Source organism: Leuresthes tenuis, unplaced genomic scaffold, assembly GCF_036924035.1.
Source record: "Leuresthes tenuis unplaced genomic scaffold, fLeuTen1.0.hap1 SCAF_1, whole genome shotgun sequence".
Lineage (NCBI taxonomy): Eukaryota > Metazoa > Chordata > Actinopteri > Atheriniformes > Atherinopsidae > Leuresthes > Leuresthes tenuis.
The window spans coordinates 11384931-11395659 of NW_027325355.1; the positions used below are offsets into that span (position 1 = coordinate 11384931).

The 10729-nt window shown below is 42.8% G+C and overlaps 1 non-coding gene across 1 annotated transcript; it reads left to right on the forward strand.

Annotated features, from left to right (window-relative positions):
- The first annotated feature begins 5689 nt into the window (after positions 1 to 5689).
- LOC140303172 (5S ribosomal RNA) lies at positions 5690 to 5808 on the forward strand. The gene has a single exon (XR_011915177.1). It is a non-coding gene; the product is annotated as a 5S ribosomal RNA (ribosomal RNA).
- The last annotated feature ends 4921 nt before the right edge of the window (positions 5809 to 10729 follow it).

Genomic DNA, 10729 nt, shown 5'->3' on the forward strand with positions numbered 1-10729 from the left:
TACCTACTCAATGATTTCAGTACTTGTAAACCCAAACAAAATGTTCTTGTGAAGAATAGATTGCTTGCTGTGGAGTTAAGCTTCCATCTACTGGATATTTGCTGAATCTGCAACTGTAGGCCAAGCCGGTCAGTTTCAGGGCAAAGCTCCTGCAACACCAGCTCAACATCAGTCAATGCCATCGGTTCATGTTATCCTTTCTGCTGATTCCTCGATTGCAGATAACAAGCTGAATATTGGCTGATACCGATGTTAGGACGATATATCTGTGCATCCCTCCATGAATCCATGAAGCTGAAAATGTGTTTCTGAATGAAAGAGGCAGGTATGTGCAGAGTGAACTTTCTGCTCAACAGTGAGTGTTTCTCAGACAGAAAGACACTTTCTATAAAGATACAGACGAATGAATTGAGCAGAGTGCAGGATGCAGAGGTTCTTCAGTGAATGTGGTGCTGAAGGTGTGGAGGTGGATCAGTGTGTCAGAGGAGTTTATCTTCATGGGATCAGGCAGGAGGAGAAGACCTTGTCATCAGTGAGTTAAACTGCAGTTTAACTCTGCTGTGAACAGCCTGAACAACACTGCTGCAGCTGTAGTTTGTTCAGTGAGTTAAGGGCTCGTAGCTGTGAACCAGTTGATGATTTTAGCTCAGAAAGGCAGTTCATACAGGTCAGTGGATCCACTGCTGGGAAACACTGCCAGACCTGTTAGGCCCAAGTGCATTGTGGGAATGTTTGGCAGCGAGCTCTGTCCATGAGATCTACATGAAATCACGTCTGTCTTAGTGTGGAATTCTAACCTGAGCGACCTTAAGACTCCCCGGGTGGAGTTCCTGGGGTTTAGGGCGGACATGTTGTTCTGACTGAGTGACGCAGAGCTGGATGCCGTCTTTGCAGAAATCCAACTAAGTCCCCCAAACACAGGACACAGAATGATGAAATCATTCCTTCATGCCAGGGGACTGCTGCTGCAAAGTGAGTCTGATATGAAGTGGATCCTTATGTGAAAGTCCTCTGTAAGCTGCATCAGTGCAGTCTCTCTGCTTTGTGTCAAAGAAGCTGTGAATGAACCTTCTTCAGATTTAGATCTGATGCATTAGATCTTCTTTTTCTTTGTCCTTCACGCTGTGAATAGATGCTTCAGCCGTTTAACTGTTCATCTGTCTGCTGCAACAAACAATGGAGCATCTCCAGTGTTGGAGAGCTTCCTTGGTGCCATCAACACGTCTGGTTTGCCATCACCTGTGCGCTCTGACAGGCTGCTGAGAATACTGAGGTCGCCCATTTCATGGTGGAACAGCGAGGAGAGAACCCAGACTCACACGTTACTGGAAGGAGTTTCCATAACCAACGGTGAGGTTTCCATAGCGATGTATTATGAGAAAAGCTCTGCAGGAGAGCACATAACGAGTGTTATTATTCCCCAACGTTCATCCTGCTGTTCCTCTGCAGGACTCTCACTGGCCTCATTCACAAACTCTGCTTTGTCCTCCATTACTGACAGAAAACACTGAACAAAGCATGAATGACATCTGTCATCTGCTTCAGAGCCTGTTGTTTTTTCACATTTCCTAAATGTAAAGTATATTTGAGGGGGAAAGACCTTCAGACATGTTTTCCTTCTTCTTATTTCTTGTGTTGGAACTGTTTGTATTTGCAGCAGCATCAAACACTTTCAGACTTACTTTTTCAGGCGAGTGCTCCACCAAGACCAGATTAGGCTGGACACACATTTCTAAAGCCATCACTGAACTTACTGAGCATCAGTTTCCTCATTGTAGAGTCATAACATCCAGCAGCTAGAAGTTCTAATTCAGAGCAGAAACATCTTCTCTTCCTGCTTGGAATGTTTCTCTGAATCATGTCTCTTGTTCTTCCAGGATAGAACGCTGATGGACAGATGTTTCCATTCCAGTCCTTGACCCATTCCATACTCTGTTTCTCAGCCTGGAGAGAGAAGGGCTTTTGACCCCTGATGATGAGTCATCTCTTTGCTCTCCACTGGGCTTTTCTGCCTCAGCTGCAGAGGCAACTTGCCTTCTTCATGGATGCTTGGAACCATCACGGCCTGAGAGCAGCAGGCAGCCAGTCTCCCCACCAGCTTTGGACATCATTCAGACACCTTCAGGATCCTGATCAGGTGTGTTAAAACAGCTGAGTGCATCATATCAGGAGCCATTATTTAAATGATACATTTAAAAGGCCTAAAATGATTTGGCGAGATTACAGAACTTAATATTTATACTGAGGAGAACTGATTTCATAGCTTCAGTTTAAAACTGCAACTGAAAATGTTTCAGTGAAACATCTGAAGATGCCAAAGCTTTTGTTTAAGTCTCCAGAAAGCCTACAAACTATTGAATAAGCTTAAAACTGTGATGGTGTTTTATTTGTGTTCAGGTGGAGGCAGACTGTGGGACTGACTGGGATGGACCACACGGCTCTGATGACCTCGGAGGTGAAACGGACCGAGTTGAAGGAGCCCAAGTGCAGCTTGAAGGACACCTGAGCGAGAACATGGCCAGGTCACCTGACCCCGATGTTCCCTTCATGGATGCACTCCACATCTATGCAGCCGCACCACAGCAGCTGATGCAGCCACAGCAGAACTGGACGAGTTCACCAACGTTCACACACTGCTGGATGGAAAAGTGCACCAAACACTTCATGTTCAATCGTCTTTATTAACCAAACTTTAACATTTGTAAATAAAACTTCAGATTGAAATGTTTGTTCTCAGTTCTCCTGAACTGTTACCAACCTCACACACTTCCAGTTAATGAGGTAAAGCCTTAACATGGCTCACTGCTCCACAGCCTTCAATGAGCAGCATGAAACAGAGGAACAGACTAACTGCTACAACTTTGAAATGTTCAACTTAAAGACGCTCAGTTTCTCACATTATTCACATCAGATCATTCCAAAGCCAAAGTCTGTACTTCTAACAGACGCTTGGAGCTTTTCTCTGAATGTCTGCTAGCTTTGGCTCTTCAGAGGCAGTTTCAGCAGGTCCTGCAGGCTGAGGCTACAGGCGTGGTCATTTCAGGAGGAACTCCTGCATACAGGTGCTGGGGAGGTATACTCCAACCTGTCCACAGCTTCAGGAGTTGGTGCAGTTCCTGAGAGGAGCCCACAGAGACACAGTCAGAAGTATTTAAAGCTGCCAATAAGATGCTGAACAGCAGAACTTTCTCAAGTTTACCCAAAGATCAAAGAATCTCTGCTTCACCTGTAAAAAGAAACTGGTCTTTCTGCGGTAAAATAAAACAATGTTTCCATCATGTTACCGGGTAGATTTTCCACCACCAGGTTTCAGAAATATGGAGTCAGTGTGAAGAATCAGCAGCAGCTTTAGGAGATGAACATTGTTCAGGTCTGTTTCTCTGAGAGAACATTTACAATCTGAGCATTTTCAGTGTGGTCTCTCAGAAAGCCTGAGCTGCACGTCTCCTCCAGGCTGCTGTGCTCATCCTCACTATCTGGCATCGGCCTCATGATCCTTTTCAGGATGGTCTGAGAAGTAAAAACAGCCTCAGAGGCTTTTTTTTTATATAAACAACAGGTTGACGATCTGCTCACAGAGCAAAGAAAGGGGCTGTGAAACTCCTGAGCACTCTCCTCAATAACTATGGAGGAGGAGAGTGCAGCTGTGAAAATGATCAAACCAAAAGCCTCTCCACTCCAGGGGGAAAACAAAGAGCTATTAAAGATAAGAAACTCGCAGCTCTCCTAACGAGGCGGACTTAAACAAAAGAAGCTCTCTCAGAAACAGAGGCACTATGAAACCTTAACAGTTATCTATCAGCTCACCTATAACGGCGGCGCAAAGATCCTCCAAGAGCAAAACACAAAATCACTCCACTAACGGAGGGCTATGAAACTAAAACAATTAACCAACGCAAAAGCTCCGCTAACAGAGATGATTAAAAGATTACAGCAAAGATCACTCCAAAAAAAACAGAGGAACAAAACCAGGCTATGAAACTGAGCGTAATAAAACTAAAGCTACGGATAAAGAATAAATTACAACAAAGGATACGCTCGACTGCAGGCTCAAGGAAGCTGTGGCTGTGGAACAAAGAGGCGAGGGTGAGGCTCATGGTGGAAACAACACACTGGCACAAGACAAGGGAGACACAGACTATTAGAGCACAAGAGGAGCCAAGGAGAACAGCTGGAAACACTTTGGAATCAGGGAAGACAATCAGACGCAGACACAGGAGGAAGGGCAAGGTACCTGAAAGGAGAGGGACGTTAGTGATTTCAAAATAAAACAGGAAATGACGAGACAAGACAAGAATCAAAACTTAAATCGTCACAGATTTCTTTAAAAAAAATCAGAGGTTTAAAAATACTTTTGACAGTAAAATTGCACATTGGAAAACAACTTAGACCCCAAAAAGTGACCAAAGTCCGACTGTGTTTGAAGTACTTGAGGGAACTGAAAAATGACATTAACATTAACTATCATGGCACAAGAAGCTCTGACAATGAACACATTTTCTTAAAGTCCATGTGTGTGAAATGTTGGGATAATCTGTGTTTATATTTGAGTCACCTTCAAATGAAGAGAAGTTACAACATGAACAAGGGAACCCAGAGAAGGATGCAAGATTTGGATAGCAAGCATTTCCCAGCTGGTCGGCTATTGTCATGCTTCCTGAGCGATTTACACAAGTCAGACAAATTCCCAACATCTGACACTGAAACACATGTTTGGTCCTACAGTAAACCTGGAGATTAAGAGGGGTTTCCCCTTTTTTATCATTTCAAAAATAAAGAATGAGCAGATTTCTCACTCATTTTGGTCACAGGCCCATTATACGTGACTTACAGTTTATCATAGAGGGAGAAGGACAAGGAGAGGAGCCGTTCATCCCTGCACTCTGTGGGGCTACAGACCGGTGCGCAGCCGCAGCTTCTCTGCAGACTCAGACTGAGTCAAATGAACACGGAGCAAACGACTCCCTGCTCCATGGAAATGTAACTATGGCTGCAGCCCTGACGTTTAATGTACTCATAGACAACTGTTGCTTTCATTCGCGTGACATATTTTTCCTTCACCCACACTGTATTCAAAGTAAAAAAAAAAAAACGTCACCATTTCTCCAAGGAAAGACAGCGCCAGTGCATTTGTAGCTCATTTATCCTCCTCTCTGCGTCAGACACATTCATGCTGCGTTCACTGAAAAAACGTTATTTCCACGTTACAAATTTGAAAGTCCGGCCGAAATGCCATCCTGTCAACTTGGTGAAAACGGAAAACTCGTGCTACAACATTTCAAATGTGGGACTTTCAAAGTAATTAGGCTTTGGAACTGTAAAAAGGTTTTAAGAAAATCACAGGACTATGGTGGGAAACCGCCCAAACTCGCTTTAACCATGGCCCGAACAGGCTAACGTTAGGCCTGTTTGAGTCACTGTAACAAATATATATTATATAGAACCATCATATGGAACCATATGAAAGTGAAAGTGAGACTCTCAGATAACTTAGTGTCTGTCGACCTCTTCTGTTCCCTGTGTGTAGTTTTGTGTTCAGCGTCACACAGAGAGACCGAGGCTGCTTAGTTAGATGATATCATCACAAATTGCTCATTTTTAAACAGTTACATTATATTCTAGAAGTCAGAACACAGTAATAGATGTTGTTTCAGCATCTATAAAAAGCTGATTTGTGACTGATTCTCTCGCTTACGGCCATACCACCCTGAACACGCCCGATCTCGTCCGATCTCGGAAGCTAAGCAGGGTCGGGCCTGGTTAGTACTTGGATGGGAGACCGCCTGGGAATACCAGGTGCTGTAAGCTTTTTACACCTGCAGGAGGCGCTGCTGCTCACTCAACACGGACAGCTTCATGACATACTTCACATCAGGAAGGAAATCGGTCAAATAAATTCACTTTTCAATCTTTGTCAAAGACTGGAAATGAGCGCACACATAAAACTCATTTAGGTCACTCTGTCATATCATCTTCCAGCACTGCTCAGCTCACAGTGACTTCATCTGTCTCAATTCTTCTGGATACCAAACACACACACAAATATTATTGTCTCACATTAGTCTGCAGACTGTTAACAGATCTTCCTGCAGTCTGCAGATTCATCCCATTTCCTTCCTTCCTAAGAATCCCTGCTGATATCCAAGGTGCTGATCCCAGATCTGCTCAGATGTCCCAGGTTCTCCTCTGCTTTTATCCTCACACACTGAACTGTCTCCTCATCTATGTGTTAACAACCAGAACCCACTGATGTGGGCTCAGAAATAAAGTTTCCAATGTTTTACAAACACAAATGAATAAATTACAGAGATTTACTGAGGCCAGATAGAAAAAGTGCACGTGCAGCCACTTTAAACTGTCAAACAGGCAACTTTATATCTAACAGCAAACACTGAGAGCTGCTCTGCAGAATAAATACTTTTACTGGTGGAAGTGTTAGTAAATGTTGCTGATGCAGAACTTTTACTGGGAGTTGAATATTTCTCAGTGTGGCATCAGTGCTTGTAAAGGATCTACACCACTGTCACCTTTTATAAGTGAATTATAAGCTAAAGGCTTCCTGTTTGCCCCAGGTTAGGGCTAAGCTGATCCGGGTCAGGGGTTAAGTTGTACCGTCTGGGGGTGAACTGACCGTCAAACTGAATCTAAATCAAAGCCATAAGAAATTTCAACCATAACTTACCTCTTTGAAAAACTGATTTAAAAGTCCATTATTGTTTTGTAAGTGGTCATATTCATTTTCTTCAGGATAACTTCACATTAAATCTGATAAAAAAAAATGTCATTAAAGTTGGAATCTTCCCTGAAACAGAAATGCTGAAGTGGAATGAATGAATAAATGTCCCCAAAACTTTCCATCCTTCCACTTTCTTTAAATCATGGTTTCAGGGGGAGTGGAGCCTATCTGTCACAGAAACTCCTCAACATTCCAGTCTAATAACAAGTCTGAAACTAAAGCAAAAACTGCAGCCCCAAATGAACATTGGCATGATATAGGCTGTGTCAAATGCAAAAGCAGTCCCTGTTTCTCTTTATGGAACTCATCCTTTCTAAGGCCAAAGTTAAATGTATGAGGATCAAACACAACAAGTACCTGGGACATGTCAACAGATCCAGGAAATCCAGGAACCAGCAAACTGAGAGCCAAAGAGAAACTGAGGCGTCTGCCAACAAATCAGCAGCAGCTGAAGCTAATCAACTTCCTGATGTGTCATGAGGTGATCACATGTTTCAACAAAAGACATCAGATAGACATAGCTTTAACAGCTGCAGACCAATATCAATACTTTCACAGTTTGTTCAGAAACTAGATAGTTTTATTGAAAACAACAGCTTATTGAATGAGAGTCAATATGGGTTTGGGTCAAATAGGTCTACAGCTGCAGCAATAATGAAGGTGACAGAAGAAATCCCAACTGCAACAGACAGAAAGAAGTTTACCATAGGGGTATTCATTGAGCTGAAGAAAGCTTTTCACACTATTGATCATTCAATATAACTTTCAGAGTTAAATAGCTTTGGTGTGAGAGGAGTTGCTTTAAAGGGGAACTCCTGTATTTTAAAACCTGGACCTTATTTCTGGCATGAAATACGTTTCATCTACTCACAGAAGAGTTTGGCGAAAGTCGGCGTCCTTCGGGAGCTATTTAGAAAACTCGCGATCAGCGTATATCCATATAACGGAGTTAATGGGATGATGCAGCCTCTAAATAAGACATTATCTGTCTTAATTTCACCAATACTTTAAGAAAAATGAATGAACGAACGTGTACTATAGCTCTGTTAGTTCATAGGTGCTGTTATGTGGCTACTTGCGGCTATAGGAGAGCTAACGGAGGGATTTCTACACAGGCCCTCTACTGGGACAACCAATTTAACCAATTTAAAACAAATGTGTATCTCAGCTGCAGGAGTCAAACTTTGGAATTCTCAACATAATGATTTAAAAGGTTTTTCAGATGTTTCCCCGTTCAAAAAAATGTATGAGGAGAAAACAATTGGACATTAAACAAGACATTAGACAGTGGAAGGAGCTGCACCCATCTGTCCCAGACAGCCCTGATGGGAGCAGGCTGGTCAGATCTTTCTCTGGTATCTCTGTTGTCAAATCTGAGGACTCTTGATATCATTTGAAAGGTCTGAAGTGACATTGTTGCTCGAAAATATTTCTTCCTGTCGATGCGTCCCAGAGACGATCAGTGGCCTCATTGCAGGATCTGTGCACTCCAGCAAAAAGAAGAAGCATCCAGGTGTTCCTCATCAGTGTCTTTCCACATGTTGCCATGGACTTTTGTTCCTTCAAGGTTTGACTCTTTTTAATGGCATAAATAGCTCAAAACATGTGTTGATGTCACTGATTCTGGTCACAGCAAACCCTGTGATTCCAGGAGTCATTTTGATGACATCTGCAGCAGCTGCCCTGCCATCATGTACATCATGAGGTACTGAGCTCCAACACATCTTACCATTTTTGGACTTGAGTCTTTCAGCAGGAGCAGCTTCAGCACCGGTGACCTCCTCATCAGATGAGTGTCTTCTGGATGATATTCCACTTTGTCTTCCTCCTCAGAAACCTGCTCATCCGTATCTCCATGCTGCTCTGTGTCCTCTCCCTCATTTTCACCAGAAATATGATGCAGAACTTCTCTCACTGAGAATCTTCTTTTCATTTTGGCATGCTGCACATTGGAGATGTGCACTCTGCAGGTCACCAACTCCACACTGAACTGAGCTCACATGTGTGGACATGCCCGTCTTTGCTTGTTCTGTTTCTGTGCAGGTAAACTGGATAACAAGGCAAAATGAGAATCCCCTAAAGCTCACATGATGAGGAGAGGAGCTGGCTGTCAGTGTGTTGGCTGACAGTGCCCTGATGATGTCATCTGTGGCTCTAATTATTGCTTTATAATCTTATTTTTGTAACTGGGTCGAAACCGAACCTAACAACACAGAAGTCATAATTTCAGCCTGAGCTTTTTACAATTTAGTTTTATTTTGGTTCCTGACAATAGATAAATCAACTCCAGTTAACTGTAAAGATGAAAAACTGTGGTATTCATGTCTCATCCCATCATCACCATTACAGCACCGCTGCTGGAGCTGATACAGACACACAGGAGACTTTTAACATTTTATCAGTATCAGTTTTACACAGACAGCTGGATCCTTGGCTTCTAGTTCTACAGTGAGGAACCTTGGAGTTATTTTTGACCAGAATTTATCATTTGACGCACATATAAAACTGGTTTCTAGGACTGCCTTCTTTCACCTTCGTAATATTGCTAAAATCAGGAACATCCTGTCTCAGGGTGATGCAGAGAAACTAGTTCATGCATTTGTTACTTCAAGATTGGACTACTGTAATTCCTTATTATTGGGCTGTCCCACATATTCTCTGAAAAGCCTCCAGCTGATCCAAAATGCTGCAGCCAGAGTTCTGATGAGAACTAACAGGAGAGATCATGTTTCTCCAGTTTTAGCTTCTCTTCATTGGCTCCCTGTTAAATTCAGAATAGAATTTAAGATTCTTCTTCTCACATATAAAGCTCTTAATGACCAAGCTCCATCATATCTTAAAGATCTCATTGTAAGATATTTTCCAAACAGAGCACTTCACTCCCAAACTGCAGGTTTACTTGTTGTTCCCAGAGTTTCTAAAAGTAGAATGGGAGGCAGAGCCTTCAGTTATCAGGCCCCTCTCTTGTGGAATAAGCTGCCAGTAAATGTCCGGGAAGCAGACACCCTTTCCACTTTTAAGATTAGGTTTAAAACTTTCCTTTTTGATAAAGCTTATAGTTAGGGATGGCTCAGGTAATCCTGAAACATCCCATAGTTAAGCTGCTATAGGCTTAGACTGCTGGGGGACCTCATCTGTCACACCTTTCCTCACTTTGCTCTCTTTTTCCCCCTGTTTAATTTCTCAATTGCTATTATGTACATGTGACATTATTGTGGTTATTAACCTATGTTTCCCTGTGCCGACAGGTGTCCTTTGAATGGTGTTATGGTGTTTTTCCCCCCTCTTTTCCGTCTTCTCAAACCCCAGCTGGTCGAGGCGGATGGCCACCCTTCCTGAGTCTAGTTCTGCCAGAGGTTTCTTCCTGTTAAAAGGGAGTCGTTCCTTTCCACAGTCGCCACAGGCACGCTCAGGACGGGAGATTGGACTGTAGACAGGTTTCGGTGCAATCTGTTGGTTTCCTTAGCTAGGATATTATTTTTTGAATTGGCTCTCTATGGATTAATTTGAAATTAATTAATTGAATTCCAATTGGCTTGAATTGGACTATATTATTTAAGTGCCTTGAGATGACAATTGTTGAAATGACAATGCAGTCTTAACAAACCTTTAATAGGTCAAATCTACATGTGAGTTAAGAGCTAATATTGGACTCTTCTCTGGACTCTGGTCCAGCCAGGAGTACAGAAAGTTTGCAGGTTAGGGGTCAGCTTTAGTTTTCAGGCAGCTCAACTCTGCAGGCTTTTACCTCTTCTGAAGTCCAACAGCCGTATGAGAGCTCATGTTTCATGTCACACACTTGAATGCACCAGGGAGAAGATTTAGGTTAACATTTCAGAAGAAGATCATGATTTATAAATTTCAAGCGGAAACTTCCTTGTTCCCTCCCCAAACTGATCTGAAGGTGGGAGGATGTGTTAAACCATTGTGTGAGAGTAGAGGAGCTCTTAAGTGAAGATCAGCTGATCAGCTGCAACAAAAGGAGGTGGAATT